Below are 17,666 nucleotides of genomic sequence, written 5' to 3'. Positions count from 1 at the left end.
TTGTCCTTTGTCTCACCAGTTTCATTGTTCCCCTTCCCTTCCTTAATTCAGATAATGTATATACAATACCCAGGGTTCCAAAACCAAATACAGTGACAACGGGGATAAACCATAGGGGGAAAAATCACAAAAGAAAAGAAGAAATTACACAATTCATTAAAAACAACAACAACAAAGAAAAAACTCTTATTTCCATATCTTGGAGTTCATTTTGCTTTGCATCATCTAATATGGTGCTATGTAATAGCTATTGATCTATTCTGCTCATGTGCTAGGACTATCCTAGATGTATACTAATTAATACAAGTGAGGAAAACCACAGGATCTATGTTTCTTTGGGTCTGGCTTACTTCACTTTTCCATGTCTTTCCATTTCCTTAGGGATATGGTGATGTCATTCTTTCTATACATACTCTTTTATTTTTGGTATCACTGATACCGGCAGCTTTAATTTTACAGATGGATGCCATAAAGCTTTATGTTTTACATAAAGCTGATTTTTAACAAATCACAAAAATAATTTGCAAAGGACAATCTTACCGCTAAAACAAGAAAACACGTTCTATCATCTTTTTCATTTTGAAATGGATATCCTTTTCTCAAAGATTTTGTTCAAAATCTAACAGTATACCAATTGCTAATCCTGTATATTTGTGGTCTTCTTTATTTTATCAATAGATGCAAATAATCATAGACAGATGTTAAGGTGTGCTAATATTTAAAAGATCAACTTCAAAACTTCTAGGTCAAGTCATTTTCTGTAGTTATTTGTAACATGTTAAGAAGAGCCTAAATATTTAGTTGGTATTGAAAATTAAAATATATATATAATAAATAGGCTTCTGTACATTGTTGTTTCTGGAACACTGAGTTCATGCTTTTTCAAAGAGCCCAAGGATAAAAATGCACATGATTGGGCTATCGTCTAATTTATGGAGGTGTCTAAAACAATTTTAAGAGCTTAACACTGCAATAGCCCTTTGGGGTATTAACTCTGTCAACTGGCTTGCAAATCAGAAAATTGATAGCTCTATTATTAAGGAATGTGAAATATCAAATACATGAACTAGGTGGAAAGCTTAACTGTTTTACGAGGTGACCAGAAATTGCTGACTGATTTGTTGGCTTAAATCCTGCTGAATGGGTACCTTTAATTGTCTTAAGGATATTCAAAAGAACTAGGCCTAATATGGAAGAAACACATAAATTTGACAGAAAAGGAAGACAAATGGATATTATATTCTTTATTCCTTTCTCAATCATTGCTCCTGCTTAAAGTATTATTTTATTTAGAGTAATTTCATTAAGTCAAATTATTTTAGCATAGAATTATCTACTTACTGGCAAGTCCCAAATCTAATTGTGCAAAATGAATATACTTATTGAATCACTATGATGCATTTAGTAGTTCTTTAGGTATGAGTATACAGAGGTGAATAAAATATGCTCCCTGAATTATATCAACTTATGTATCTTATTGAGAGAATTTTTAAGACATTATATCATTTTAGGACCTTTTGTATAATTTTCAAAAAGTTATTTTAAAATAATAAACATCTCAAATATAAATTGTATATTAATGCAATGAATAAAGTAGAGATAACCAGTCATCTATTCATCTATTCATCTTTGGGGATACATTCCCAAGTTAATGTGCCCACAGCATGTCATAATTTACTTTCTTGCTCTTTCTCAGCCTCAAAAAGCCTTTATTTAGATCATCTATGCTGCCATTTGTTGAAATCCATTTTTAAAATGACAGAGGAACTGTGATTATCAAGTTTTGTTTTCACAGTTAAATCTGAACTAGTTCATTATTAGTCCATTGACTACTGAAGAATGTTATAAAGTTGGGTTGAGTAGGTTAACATAAGACAATTTCCAAAGATAGATAGGTCTTGGCCAAGCCTACTGTGTCCACACTTGACCTTGGATCAGGGAAGACAGGTGACTTAGAATGCTCATAAAAATGCAGTTACAATGCAACCTTTAATATGTGAAGTCTAGCATTACGCTGACTGACACCAGAAGGGTTTTTAACAAGTACCTTCCCCAAACAAATTCTATTTGGAGCTTTGTCTTCATTTTTTTATTGAAAAGAAATACATCATATGTAAGAGAAATAAAAGAAACAAACCCCAGCTAAAAATAGCTTTGCAAAGAATTCCATTGTGTATATATACCATTCATCTACCGAGGGGCATCTGGGTTGGTTCCATAGCTTAGCTATGGCAAATAATGCTGCAATAAACATAGTTGTGCTGGTAGCTTTAGTGTGGTCTTGTTTGTGATCATTTGGGTAAATGCCCAAAAGTCGGTTTGCTGGGTCATAGGGGAACTCTATATGGAGTCTTTTGAGGAATCTCCATACTACTTTCCAAAGTGGTTGAACAAGTTTACACTCCCACCAACAGTGCAGTATGGTTCCCTTCTGTCCACATTCCCTTCAACATCTGTTATTGAGTTCTTGATTATAGCCATTCTAACTGAAATGAGGTGGTATCTCAGTTTTTGTTTTGAGTTGCATTTGTTTTATGGCTAGGGAGGTTGAGCATTTGATGTTAGGTGAAATGAACCCCAAGATAAGGACTCAGATCGTTTTTCTTTCCTGATATTGTTTCTGACATATTTATAAGATGATTTTTTTGTTGCTTTGTATGTCCTTCCCCCACAATATAACCCCTGCTTTCACTGTATTTGATGTTGGTATAATTTGTGGAGGGAAAGGGCAAAAACAAATCGTTTAAATAGGGATGCAGGTGGACCCATTGCCACAATGAGATGTACAAGTTGTTATGTCGAAAAACGAACTTTACAACTTTGGCAGGGGAGCAAGGGTAGGGAGGGTGGTGGTAGGGGTGAGAGGGGGGAGATGGGAAGGGATGGGAAGGGGAAACAAAGGAGGAAGCAACCATGCTTGATAAGAAATGTACTCATTTTCTTTCCCATATAATTGTAACCCCTCTGTATGGTATTTTCTCAATGAAATTTTAAAAAAAGAAAAGAAAAAAAGAAAAACGAACTTTACAAAGGGTGGGGATGGGGCAGGGATTGTAAGGGGAAACAAAGGAGAAGGCAACAATGCTTGATAAGAAATGTACTCATTACCTTGCTCATGTAATTGTAACCCCTCTGTACAGCATTTTCACAATTAAAAAAAACTTAAAAATAGCTTTGCAGCATATTAAAACCCCTAAAAATGGAATAAAAAAGATCTTACCAAATGCTCTAAGTATTATATTAAATCCTAAGAAGCTTTGCTCCTTATGTGGTTGCTTTTATTCTTATTAGGTTACTTGAATTATAAAATAGAAAACTCATATCACAATTAAGATGAATTGGCTATAGGTTCTTTCCCTTTGACTTTGGTCCAGAAATCTTTCATTGCTATCCTATGAACAAGACTTCAGAGTATTCATTGAATGATTAAAAACCTGGGGCCAATCGAATATATTCAAATAATGTCAAGATTAGTATAGGTGGATCATTGGGTAGAAGATACTTATCAGATTCTTTAGATGATTTGATATCCTACATCAAGAATGACATCATCTCATTTGTAAGAAAATGGAAAGACTTGGAAAAAAATCTTATTATATGAAGTTAGCCAGACCCAAAGAAACACAAATACAGTTTCCCTCATTTGTAATAATTAGTATATATCTAGGATAGTCCTAGCAGAATATCACAAAAGCTCAATAACTATGTACATATAACCATATAAAATTATGCTAATCAAAATGAACTCCAAGATATGAAAACAAGAGTTTGTTGTTTTTAATGTATGGCATGAAGTTATTTCTTTTTTCTTTCATTTTTCCCCCTTCGGTTTATTCCTCATCACTGTTTTTTATTTTGTTACCCTGTGTTTTATAATTTGTTTATCTGACTTGAGGAAGGGAAGGGAAATAACAAAAAGGTGAGACAAATGACAAAGCGTGCAACAGAGGTACTCACAGACATTTTTTGGAAATGAACTTTACAACTTGGGGAAAAGAGGAGTCAGGAAGGGGGCAGGGGAAGGAAAGTGGGAACAAAAGAGGGAGGGAATAATAATGTTTGACAAGAAATATACTCATTTCCTTACTAATGTAACTGTAACCCCTATGTATATCACCTTTACATTCAAATTTTTTCTAAAAAGTTAGGCATTAGGGACCAAGAATGGGGAAACTTATGATGCTCAGTAAAGGAAGATTTTTTTGTTTGTTTTATTTTTATTTATTTTTAATAATATATTTTTATTGTGAGCCAGTGGCTCACACCTGTAATCCTAGCTTTTCAGGAATCTGAGATCTGAGGATCGCAGTTCAGACAGCCCAGGCAGGGAAGTCTATGAGACTCTTATCTCCAATTATCCAGAAAACCCAAAGAGGTGCTATGGTTCAAGTGGTAGGGCACTCGCTTTGAGCTGAAGAGCACAGGGACAGCACCCAGGCCCAGAGTTCAAGTCCTATGACCAACAAAAAAAAAGATACTGTACAGAGGGGTTATAATTACATAAGTAAAGTAATGAGTACATTTTGTATCGAGCATTGTTGCCCCCTCCTTTGAGTAAAGGAAGATTTTTTAAAAATCTATTATACCAGTTTTACCTTAGCAAGGCAAGAATATTAATTCTTCTCTAAATAATAGTAGCAATAGGAAATGGCTAATTTAAGTTATACAAATTAACTTTGCTAATAAAATATGTGAGTCAATATGGATATAGATAGTTCCTGGTTAGCCTATGGTCTGGTTAAAGTAGTCTTATTTGGCATTCATTATATATTTTATTATAATATGCGACTTTATATAAAAAGTATGAAAGCATCTCTTTCTCTATTTGGGATTCATCTTATTATATGGCATTCAAAGTCTCTGATAGTTGTATTCCAAATGCCACTATACATTTTTCTATTTTCATGCCTTCTCTGAATTAGTAGGTTTCCCTGACCTAAATACAAAACTTTACCTTTAGGATTATTTAATAATTATTTAACATAATTATTTTATTGTCATTTATCTGATCCTATATCTTTTCTCTGTCTATAACCATTATACTAAAGTCAGAAGACCAAGATCATCATTAATAATGTTTAGAGTCCATTTTTAGAACATGATCTGACCTTTAAACTCTGACCACCACGCCAAATCTTTTAACTACTGTTACCTTGTCAAATATGCAATGCAGAGGCAAGTATGCTCTAAAATGAACAGAGATAAAGCAAGTTTCTGTCATGCTAAAGTAGTGACTAGATAATCGTAAAACTAAATCAGATGGTGTTGAGACCCATTTTGGGTTTTTTGGGTTTATTTTGTCAGTCGTGGGGCCTGAACTCTGGGTCTGGGCAGTGTCCCTCAGCTCTTCAGCTCAAGGCTAGCGCTCTACCACTTGAGCCACAGTGCTACTTCCAGCTTTTTCTGATTATGTGGTGCTGAGGAATTGAACCCAGGACCTCATGAAAGCAACACAGGTACTCTACCACTGAGCCACCTTCCCAGCTCCCCATTGTGTGTTTTTTTAAATGATACTCTTTAAAATTTTTACTCCAGCAGTTTGAAGACATACTCATTGTTTTCTTTTTTTTCTTTACTTAATACGTTTTTTATTGTAAAAATACTGTACAAAGGAGGGGTTACTGTTACATGAGGAAGGTAATGAGTACATTTCTTATCAAGCATTGTTGGCTCCTTCTTTGTTTTTCCCATACCATCTCTTCCCTCCCAGATCCACAACTATACTCCCTCCCCTCCCTGGCTAAATTGTAAAGTTTGTTTTTCTACATAGCGTCTTGTACATCTCATTGTTGCAATATACCCATTGTTTTCCAAATCATTTTCTTCTAACTCCTATTGTCAAGTGTAATTTTCATTTCTTTCTAATTTTTGTCTTATTTGAGTATTTTTGATAATCTCTAATTCAGCTGCAGATTTACTGTGTTGTCTTTATGATTGAATGTGATATTTAAAGTCAGAAATGTTTAACCACTTGTTCTTATTCCTTGTCTTTTCTGTATCTATGTTACTAGTATACTAAAATTTATACCACTACTGATTAGATATCTTAAATATGTTTGTTTCTCAATTGTCAGCTTTTTTCCTTAAATCATCTGAAATTTCCTCAGTCTTCAGGCAACATTTTTTTGACTTTCAGGCTTGCCCATTCTTATTTTCATCTCTTCTATTTTTAACTCTAAGCAGTAAAATATTTTTTTATTTACCATTTTAACCTCTTCTTGTTTTACAGATAGTACATCATTTTATAGCAATATGTATTGAGGTATAATTGCTGATTGCACTATACTTGGCATTGTTCTAAGTTCTTTAAGTTAAATCCCACATCAATTCTATGAGTCACCTTGCCTTACAGATTAGAAACCAAGGTAAGAAGATTAAGTAACACACACACACACACACACACACACACAATCACAATCACAATCACAATCACCCAGGTAAATTCTTAAGATTTCTACTTAGCAAGTTGAGACATTGAGACATTGTCTCAACTTGATCCATAATTCATGATTTCCCACTCTTTTTCTTTCTTGTTGTTAGTATAAAGGTTATGTACAGAGGGGCTCGTGTTACCTAAGTCAGATAAAGAGTCCATTTCCTTTTGGGCAGTGTCACCCCTTCCCTTTCTCACTCTCAGTTTTTCACTCCCATCTCAAACCAAAAGTTGAATAGCTCATTTTCAACCTAATGACTAGTGAGTTATCATATTTTAATCTTATTCTATTATTAATCCTTTTATTCCACACATCTCAAATATTTATTTTTATATCCCTCTTAATTTATTCTAATATCACTAATTTACAACCATAAAACTCTTTAGTTTTTCAGGTATGGTTATCTTTGTTAGGATTGCATTTTTCATATGACCACTGATTATATACATATATGAAATATGAAAGGTGAAATTCACTGGAGTTAAATCCTCCAGCTTCTTATCATTGTAATACTTCAATTGTGGGAATGAGGAATAAGGCTGTGCTTTGCCTACTAGTGAGAACAACTTTTTGACCTCATTGCTTTTCTAAAACTAATGAAAAAAAAATCTCTGAAATGTAGTGTAGACCCTTCCCTAAACCTTTAACTTTGAATCATTTTCTCTCCTTATGGGTAGCAGAAACCTAAAGAAAATCAGTCATTGCATTTAGAAGACCATAGAATTTTTACATGCACCTGTCTCTAATCCATTTGTTTATTCAACATTTATTATGGTATTGAATTAATTTCTATTTCATTCAAGTATGCTTCTAGGTAAATTAATTCCTAAAAACAGTGAAATGCCTGAAAACAATCCTCACTTTTTATTATCCAGCTCTTGCTATTTGTAACACTACATACATAACTGAATATGTATTTTCTTAAATATTATATGTTTCCTTCTTACTAGACTGCAAGCTTCCTGAGGCCAGAAATTTTGTTTGTTTATTTCTGTATTTCTAAGGCATTTAACATGCCTTTGTAGGGACATTTGTAGAGTTATTGACTGAGTAATTAAATTAATTATATTAGAAGTTCCCATTATACATCAACTACTATGTTAACAAGGAAGGAAGGAAGGAAGGAAGGAAGGAAGGAAGGAAGGAAGGAAGGAAGGAAGGAAGGAAGGAAGGAAGGAAGGAGAAAAAAAAGAAAGAGAGAGAGGAAGGAAGGAAAGAAGGAAGGAAGGAAGGAAAGAAGGAAGGAAGGAAGGAAGGAAGGAAGGATGGATGGATGGAAGGAAGGAAGGAAGGAAGAAAAGGAAAGGAAAGCAAAGGAAAGGGGAAAAAGACAGCAGATCATTTCAGACACTACTGCAGTGCATATGGCATGCATGATGATGGCCTAAGTGAGCTATAATTTGACAAGATTTATTGAATAAGCACTTGTAGCAATAAGTAAAAGGAAAAACTAAGGACAGATTCTAGCACTTATAAGGAGACTGAAGCAGCTAGCAGCAATTCTTAATGGCTTAATATTTTAGATGATGTTTTCTAAATTCTTAGGGGAAGACAATTGTCCCCTGGTAGATTTCATACTCACTTGTACATGCTCTGAAGATGGGAAAGATTCTGTAAGTATGGAGGCTTGGAAGAGATGCTATTTTTCCTTTCCCATTGGGAACTCTTTTCATCCTCAAGTGTTTTTAGTCCTTTGTAGCTCCCCCCCCCCCAGGGCTGAGGACCGAACCCAGGGCGGGCGGGCACCCTTCTACCCCCCTCAAGTGTTTTTAGAGCCACGGATATATTTCACAGTGTTTCTTGTATGATAGAATTTTGGGTTTTATTAATTTAGAGATTTACCATTTCCTTAAATTTAAAGAAGAAGTCAGGCGTCAGTGGCTCACGCCTGTAATCCTAGCTACTCAAGAGGCTGAGATCTGAGGATCGCGGTTCCAAGCCAGCCCTGGCAGGAAAGTCCGTGAGACTCTTATCTCCAATAAACCACTAGAAAACCAGAAGTGATACTGCGGCGCAAACGATAGAGTGCTCACCTTGAGCTGAAGAGCTGAGGGATAGCACCCAGGCCCAGAGTTCAAGCCCCACAACTGACCAGAACAAAACAAAGAAGGAATATTAAATTACAGATGTTGATATCAGCAGATTTTTGTACTGCTGAAAAGTTTTCTAAGCATACAGAGAGCAATAGACATTCATTAAATAAACTAGAAATTAATTGAAGATTGTTTGGGCTAGAAGGAGTGCTGGGAAAAGGTAATAATCACAAAGACATTTTACTGTGCACTGAAGACCATTCAGAGTGATCAAGGAATAAATGCCTATAAAAAGATTCATTGATTATTCTGAGTATTAACAATACTAATTGTAAAAGCAAATACTTACTTGTTGACAACCAACATTCCAATGAAATTCATAAATAGAATTTCTCTCCTAGATTCTAAGAAGTATTGTTTACAAGGATTTTATTACGTATTTTACCACAGTTCTGAAACTATGGTTTAAAAACCTGTATTTAAACATGCTTCCTCCCATTTGTCTTCTACTATGGTAGCAGGGGTGCTTTTGTCATGGAGTAGAGGTATTAGTATTATCAAATTAAAAAGTCTTGTACCCAATCCCAGCCTTATCCCACTGGCCTTGAGAAATTAGTTACTGCTTCACAGGTCTTATCTTTATGAGATTCACACAAAATCCTATGAGATTTCTTAACCAGTTTTTATGCAATATAAAGCATAAAGCCTTAGAATCTGAAGTCATTAATCTTCGAGTTTGGAGAAAGGTCACAAACCATCATATGTAAAAGAACAGGAATTTGAAAACCAAGTGGGTTTTGTCAATTTGTCTAACCATTTAACTCATTTAGTAGCTTACTTATCTCTCCACCTCCATATTTTTAGCTGTGGACACAACCAGTTCCTTAGGCTGATTGTTTTTAATTTTTTTTGCACAAATATTAACAAATTCAGGTTCTGATACATAGTAGTTGTATAATAAGCAACAATGTTTTAAGTTTTGCCCCAAATTTTGTGTCCTCCATTTTTAATTACTTGTATATTACATTTTCTATTATTTTATTATCTTTAAGTAGTTGTACAAATGAGTTGCCACTAAACAAAGCAGTTTCTGAACACAGTGCAAATTGATCAATGTCACCCCTTTCAATGTCCTTACTCTTCCCTCCCAACCCCCCTTCCATCACTTTTCTTAATTTTGTAGGATATACATTGAATCTTGACTACATTCCCCTCCTTTCTCTTCTTCATTTGTCTACTTCTTTCTCCTTGACTCCACCCCACCCCTTTCCAGTACTCCCTTCTTGGTGTTTATTTAATTAAACTTTGCCTTTCTAAGGAATTATACTATTTGATTTTTTTCCCTTAAATCTACCATATTCAGTTAAAACATTTGTATATACTTGTATACCACCCACCTTATGTACTTAGGTGTTTAGCTTCCACATATGAGGGAAAACACGAAACCTTTATGTATCTAGGCCAGATTGACTTCAAACCATAATTGTTTCCAAGTTTATCCATTTCTTTACAAATGGTACAATATCTTTCTAATGGATGAGTAAAATTGCATTGTATATATATACCACATTTTCTTGATCCATTTCTCCACTGAGGTGCATGGGGGCTGATTCCATACCTTGTCTGTGGTAACAGTACTGCAACAAATGTCGTTGTGCTAGTGGTTTTACTTTATCCTGGTGTGTAATCTGATTTCTGATTCCTAAGGTAGTATTTGAGGAACCTGCTTTCTAGAGCAGTTCAACTAGTTCACATTACCACCAACAGTGTATTAGGATTCTCTTTTGGCCACATCTTGGCCTACATCTGTTATTGTTTATTTTCTTGATTATGGCCATTCTAATTGGGGTGAGGTGGAATCTCAGTGCTGTTCTGATTTGCATTTTTTATGGTCCCAGATGTTGAGCATTTCTTCATGTGTCTATTGGCTGTTATTACTTCTTCTGAGAAGTCTCTGTTCAGCTCATTAGCCATTTTTTAATTAGGATGTTGGTTCTTTGATGGTTTGGTTTTCTTAAGCTCACTGTAACTTATGGAGCTATGTATAACTCTACTACAGAACTATAGTAATGCAAACAGCTTGCTACTGGCACACAATGAAAACTGCTTGGTACAGGCCTAAGAACCAATAAATCCCAGGCACCTGTAGCTATCTAATATTTGTTAAGTCAGCCTTTTCAATATGTAGTGCTGGGAAACTGGATATCCACTTGCAGAAAACTGAAACTGGATCCTTATCTATCACCTTGCACCACCAGCATCAGTTCAAAATGGATCAAAACCCTCAGTGTAAAATCTGAAACCATGAAACTATTACAGGAAAAAATAGGAGAAATATTAGGACTCCTTGGCACAGGTCAGATCTTTCTAAGTAAAGACAGAAGCACAGTGAATAAAAGAAAGACTTGATAAATGAGATTGCATAAAACTAACATTTCTGCATGGCAAAGGACACAGCTAACAAGCTAAAAACATAGCCTAAAGAATAGCAGAAGACTTTCGCCAGCTATACCTCAAATGGCCTACATTGTAGCATTTCTGATATCTGTTATACCTTCTGGTATTTTTTACACTAGCGTTATTTAAACTCTCTTGTTTCCTCTTTTTTGTAGGTATTTGTTTATTTTTTCATAATTTAATCAATAAAGTAAATAAATAATCATAAATAAATAAATTATAATGTATTTGTAAGTACTAGAACTCTAAGTCAAAGATCATAGCTTGCACTTGGCATTTTTGTTCAAGGCTAGGGTTCTACCACTGAGCCACATCTCCACTTCTTCCTTTTTGCTGGTTATCCTCAGATATCAGTTACTTTCTTTCTGGCTATATTACATTTGCTTTCTGTTCTTATGTCTTACATACTTGACCTATTGTTTTCCTTGCTGAACTTGCTGTACATATTACATGCCTTGACACTTACTGACAGCTGCAGATCTTGGTGTGTAATCTTTCTAGGCTACTAGAATTGTGTTTGCTTATGAAATTCCAAATACGGTATATGTACAAGTGTAGTGACCATGGAGTTTTAATCAAACTGGGGTAATACAAGGAGCAGTGTGTATGTTATTTATGATTACAGTAAAATACCTGGTATAAACAAAGCAACTTTTCTAGACAAATAGGTATGTATGGGCACAATATTTATAAGCTGAAATTTCACTTTGAATTCACAGTAGAATGCATTCTTCATTGTGATCTATCATTTAGGAACTTGCAAATTGTTTCATTTTCTTAAAAGTGCTGATTGTATGGTTTCTGCATGCTCAGATCAGCTTTCTGTAGTGAAATGGGACCTGGCTCAAAGCCTGAGATACTCACAATCAAAAGATGCAGGTGATAGTAGCAACCACAGAAAACCCAGAGGAAATAGAAAATCAGGTAATCACTAACTCTGTGGGTTACCAAATCCCATCCACCGTTTAGGCTGTGGGGTTTTATAATGATTCATTTAGCTGTCCAAATAAAGATGGATGCAGATGGCCAAAAATAAATTCCCCTAGTTTTGCCTACCAAAATACAAGCAGTGCCAAAACATATGAATGACTAGAGCAGCTATTCATCTGCATCATGTACCAGATAGCTGTGGTCAGTGCAGCTGCCCTGTGAATGTGCTATGTTTAATTTAAAATAGAAAAGCAAAGGTAAGTAAATCAATAGGTTGTTATCCTAGATTTCTGCTTTGTGTGTACAGTAGCTGAGTGCTAGAATTGGCAGATGTCCCTATTGTGGCTGTGAATAGTCATTGAGTAGATGCCATGGCTCCTGAACCATGCCAGACTCTAATGGAACTAATTTTGGATTCTGCTAGAAGCACACAAACACAAGTGTGCATATCTGTGTCCACACAGTCTTGAGATGTCTCTGGTTACACTTATCTTGCGATAATCTTGAGATATCTCTTGTTACTGGGACATATTTCCGAACTCCAGTTTTTCCCTAGAGTTTTGTAGAGTGAGAGGGACATAGCTTTCTCGTCCTCAAAGTAGGAAGGAATAATTTATACCAGTCCAAGGAAGCTGTTGAAGTTTTATTGATATGCAAGTGCGTGGGTCTCAAGCAAAAGAGAAAGGCCACCCAGACGAGTGGCCCTGGAGACCTAGACTGACCCTGGAGTATTATTTTTATCTCCTCCTTTGAGAACTTGGAACTAGCTAGAGAGAAAGATCAGATTTTTCCAGGCATACCAGTAGGCAAGTAACATGGAGTCTTTCCCTGAGAAATCTAGTTGAGAATGACATTTGCACCCTCGGAGCTTTTGCAGAATACTGGTGGAAATAGGCCCACCAGGTCACAACTGTTGTAAGGCCACTGACCTTGGTCTTTCCATCCTTACTGTGGCCTAAACAATGAAAATAATTTGTCCTGATGATGCCTTCTAACCACCTATTCCTTTGTGGGAATTCTTTGCTATAGGAAATCTCTTACTACAGACAGAGTGGGTCCACTAATACCCATTTATCAGGTAGAGAATACTGAATGCCTGCTAGATGGGTGAACTGGCTGTTTTGTCTTATACCTCCATTGTGAGAGCTGTCAACCTCCTCCATAAATTTAGATTTCATTTCTATTAGAATTCTAGGTAGTCACATGACATGACTGATATGCTCTAGTTGCATTTTTCCAGCATTCTGATCAATGCTGATACGTTGCTACTCTGCCACATTATGAAATTGTTTTCAGGGTTCAAAGTTTCAAGGCCTACACACAAGCTTCCTCATGTTGCCATAACAATGATCATAAATTAGATGATATAACACAATAGAAACTGTTCTAAGGGCTAAAGGCTCTGTAGTAAAGCTGTTGCTAGGGCCATGAAACCTCTGTGATGTGCATAAAATCCTTCCTTTTTCTGAAGATACCTTTTATCTTGGATTATGACCACCTGATCACCCCATCGCAGTTAATTCTATTTACTTTGCCTTTCCAAATAAGGTTTCACACAGATACTCGTGGCTAGAACTCCAGAACATCTTTTAGAGGAACAATATTTAACATATAACAACAGCCTAAGATAACTGATTCTATTGTTGGAGAAACTGGTTTTCAGGGAATTTACATAATCAAATGAGACAAAGCTATGCCATGCAAGTCATCCCCAATATCGATGGCAGAGTGTATTTCTTTCTTTACTTATACATATGTCTGTCATAGTCATGACCACCTGGTAACATTTGTTTATTGAGTTTCCCATTTCATGGAGAAGTCCTTGGAAAGTAGCGTGATGAAGAAATAAAAAAGATAGGCTGTGGAGGAGATTCACCTTGAGTTCTAATTTCCTCACAGACGGCGAGGGATTCCATCCTGTGATTTATACTGTGGCTACTTAGTCAGGGCTCATTGCCTAGCTCTCATGAGGAGATATTGATAAAACTCAACCTTAAAGAAAAGACTGAGCTGAATAGTTACCACTGGACCTGCAGTGATAACACACAGGCAACCACTGGGATGGGAATACCAAAACAATAGAAGTAGTTTCTCCAATTAACTTTGGACAAGCATTAATAGTGAAACAGAATAGTAGTGCTATAGGCCAAGTAGGGAGGCAAATGCCTCCATTTTCTGGACATATGACCTTCACTTTAGTTCCTTAGTGAAAACTTTTCTGAGAGCTAAAGTATTGACTGACTACTAACTCAGAAGAAACCATTGAAACATTGGCCTGCATGTATTTATATGTAATGTTTAGAGGTATTCACTGATGAAAAAAGCAATTGAATATCTTTCATTTTCTTAAAAACATGTTGGCATTTACAACCTGGCAAGTGGATGATTTGATGTTTTCTAGGAGTCTGTATCTATCTAATACTCTTAACAGAACATCTCTGGTTTAAGATAAATTGTGGTAAACAATCTTAAAATCTATTGGCTTATTTTTTGTGGCTTCCTGGAAAATGTCATGTAAGCAAAACAATTATTTATGGTAGAAAATTTGTGGTAGAATATATTTTAGTACTTAAATTTTTCCCTGCTGTGAAAAATTATTTTCATCCAGTATCCTGAAACAGAGAAACTATCTAATGAAGACACATAGGACTCAGATATAAGTCAGACCTACAAAATGTTTCTCTCCTCCCTGTTTTTCATGTGGGTTTTTGGTTTATTTGGTTTTGCCTTTTGCTTTCTGATGGCACTGGGGTTTGAATTCATTTGCTAAACCAGCACTAAACTTGTGATTTCTATGAAGACACTAAACTTGGCCTGAAACTTGTGATTTTCCTGTCTTGGCCTGTTAAATTTAGAAGATTATAAGCATGCTTTATTAAGCCCCATGTCTGACTTTCTTTTGGTATGTTATCTTATTGCATTTCCCTGCTTTTAACCTCTGCTTTTTAAATATTTAGCAAAAACTTAATGCATACATTTTTAGATGGAACTGGATATCTTTCTGGTATAATATAGTCATTTAATTATTTGACTGTGGCCAGTTTATTAACACACCAAGTTTTTAATAACACATTGATAAAAAAAATTCCTTTACATTTCTTGCATGTGAGCAACTTTGAAATTCTAAACCCCTAGGCTTTCATAATTTTTAACAAATTTGGAAAAAGCTTAGGCTCTGGTGGTCTAGATTTCTTAATTACAACCATAGGCTTGCTTCTACAGATAATATAGTAATAGTATAATGGAAATGGAATTTGAAATTCCTACCCAGATACTCTGGGCTCTTCATATCTAGAAAGAGCAATGTTCTACTGGTTGGGTGACTGGTTCTGACAACCAGGGGATATAATCATAATCTTTCATGATGTGGATAAAGAATAAGAAATCAATTATCTTCTAAGTTACTTATTCGTATGACTCTCTGTTATATGAATTGCAAGAAACAGAAAAGACACATTGTGAGAGGTCAAGTTTGAATCATTATTAGAAAGCCGGTAACTGCAGGTAGACTCCTGTCCCAAAGATCTGCAGCCCAGAATGTAGCTTGCAAAAAGCTTTTAAAGACAAAAACCACATGTTTGGAGTGGAGAACCAAGCCCAACAAAAGCAAACCATATAGGGCAATACTCATCGGTGATCAAATCGGTGATCAAAGCAGACCATAAAGGGGAATACTAAAGGGCAAGCAAAATTTCCCATATATGGGAAAACTCAGGACTGAGTATTCCTGGGGAAAAACAGTATGACATTTGCAATTCAAAGAATCTCACCCCTAGTATTATAAGGTAAATCATCCTAGAAGCCACATTTAAAAATATAGATTATTGGAGTCTTTATTATACAGTTAACAGGCTGCAGGTCGCCAGTTGTTACAAAGGCCTGCAGCACGCAAATACACATAACCCAGCTAGGAAACATGCTAAAGAGGAAAGAGATAACACAAACAATATCAACAAGACAATTCAGCTCCAATGGAGAGCTGAATCGGGACTCCATGATGATTGGAGACGAGCCAGGAGACAGGACACAGGACACAATCACAGAGACATGTGGTAAGGAGGTAGGCTGGCCCAGGACTAAATAGGTTGGTGCAGGGGAAAGATCCTCTGGAAATACCCAGTCCCAGGCACTAGACTGACAGATTCAGTAACCTATCAGCCAAGTGCCTGCCCCTGCCTCCAGGGGTCCAGGCATGCCTATTACCTGGGGGGCAGGTAAAAGGGGGGTTTCCTTCTCCCAGCATAAGGACGAGATACTGGACCCTACCATCCACCATGTGGCCAATATGGCACTGGCTAGACTTGGCCTCCATACTTCATTAGGCTTTTCAGAGCTGGGTGAAAAGCCCCCGCCACCCAGAAAGACATTAGATGACAGTTAGAACCAGACATTGTTACTTAGACCCAGTATTCTTATTTCACATCTATTATAATTTTATGGAAAACTACAATAACTCAATTTAGGCAAGATTGCTAAAGGGCCATATCCTTCAGAAATAAACTTTCCAGTGTCCAGGGAAAGAAACTATAAAGAGCTAGGTTTTCTGCTTGCAAAGAGCAAAATAAATGCAGGTTGTACAGAGGGAGAAAGGTCATTATCAACAAACAGCAATTATAGTCCTGTAGGCTGTTGTACACTGTATTTGATGTCAGTGCCCTGCATGTTATATATACATTTCTCTAATTCGGGGCAGAGAAGGGGAAAAAAAAATGCTTAAATAAGGATACAGATTGACCCGTTGTAACAATGAGATGTACAAAACACCATGTTGAAAATAAACTTTATAACTTCGGCAGGCAGGGGAAGGTGGGAATTGGGTGCCGGGGAGGGGGAGAGAGTTGTGGAGGTGGGAGGGAAGGGATGGTAGGGGGAAAACAAAGGAGGCAACAATGCTCAATAGGAAATGTACTCATTACCTTGCTCATGTACTCATTACCTTGCTCATGTAATTATAACCACTCTGTACAGCATTATCACAATAAAAAATGTACAAAAAAAGAAAAATGTACATCATGATCACAAAAAATAAATAAAATTTTCTACTTCTGTCAAAAAAAAAAAAAGAAATGAGGACTATGATTGTTACCTGTATTTCTTCCCAAGTTTTGGGAGAATATGCTTGTATATATTATAAAATGTGTTGTCATTTGCTTCACTCATCTTTAAATTATAGTTGCTAAGTTAAATTTTAATAGTATTGAGAAGAACAGAATATTTTTTTTCTTTTATTGTGAAAATACCATACAGAGGGTTACAATTTCATGGGCAAGGTAATGAGTACATTGTTGAGCATAATGAGTACATAATGAGCATTGTTGCCTCCTCCTTTGTTTCCCCTTCCCATCCCTTCCCATCTCCCTGTCCCCCCTCTCCTGCCAAAGATGTAAAGTTCGTTTTTTGACAAAAAGACTGTAAGGTCCACTTCTGGAGATGGCCAGCGGACTCCACCCTCCTCTCAGCAAAGTCTCTGCCCAGTACCTGTATTACCTAGGCAACTGGCACACCTGGAAGAGGTCACATCTGCATCCACTGAGGTCACATCTGAATTTGATGTGGCCACACCTTTCTCCGCCCATACCCTAGATAAGGCCTACCCCAGGACCAGATGCTCTCTTTCCCAGTTTTTTCCCAGCTCTTTCCCAGCTCTCTTTTTCAGCTCATTCCCAGGTCTTTCCCAGGCCTTTCCCAGCCGCCTGGAGTGCCAACCTGGCCTGGTGCCAGCCTGAACGATGAATAAACCTACCCCTTACCTGAATACCAGGTGCGTGGTGTGGTTCTTACTCGGCCACCTCTTGTTAAAAACCTAACAACG

This window comes from Dipodomys merriami, unplaced genomic scaffold (assembly GCF_024711535.1).
Source record: "Dipodomys merriami isolate MVZ:Mamm:240054 unplaced genomic scaffold, mDipMer1.0.p SCAF_17, whole genome shotgun sequence".
Lineage (NCBI taxonomy): Eukaryota > Metazoa > Chordata > Mammalia > Rodentia > Heteromyidae > Dipodomys > Dipodomys merriami.
Note: the sequence above shows the minus strand (reverse complement) of the source record.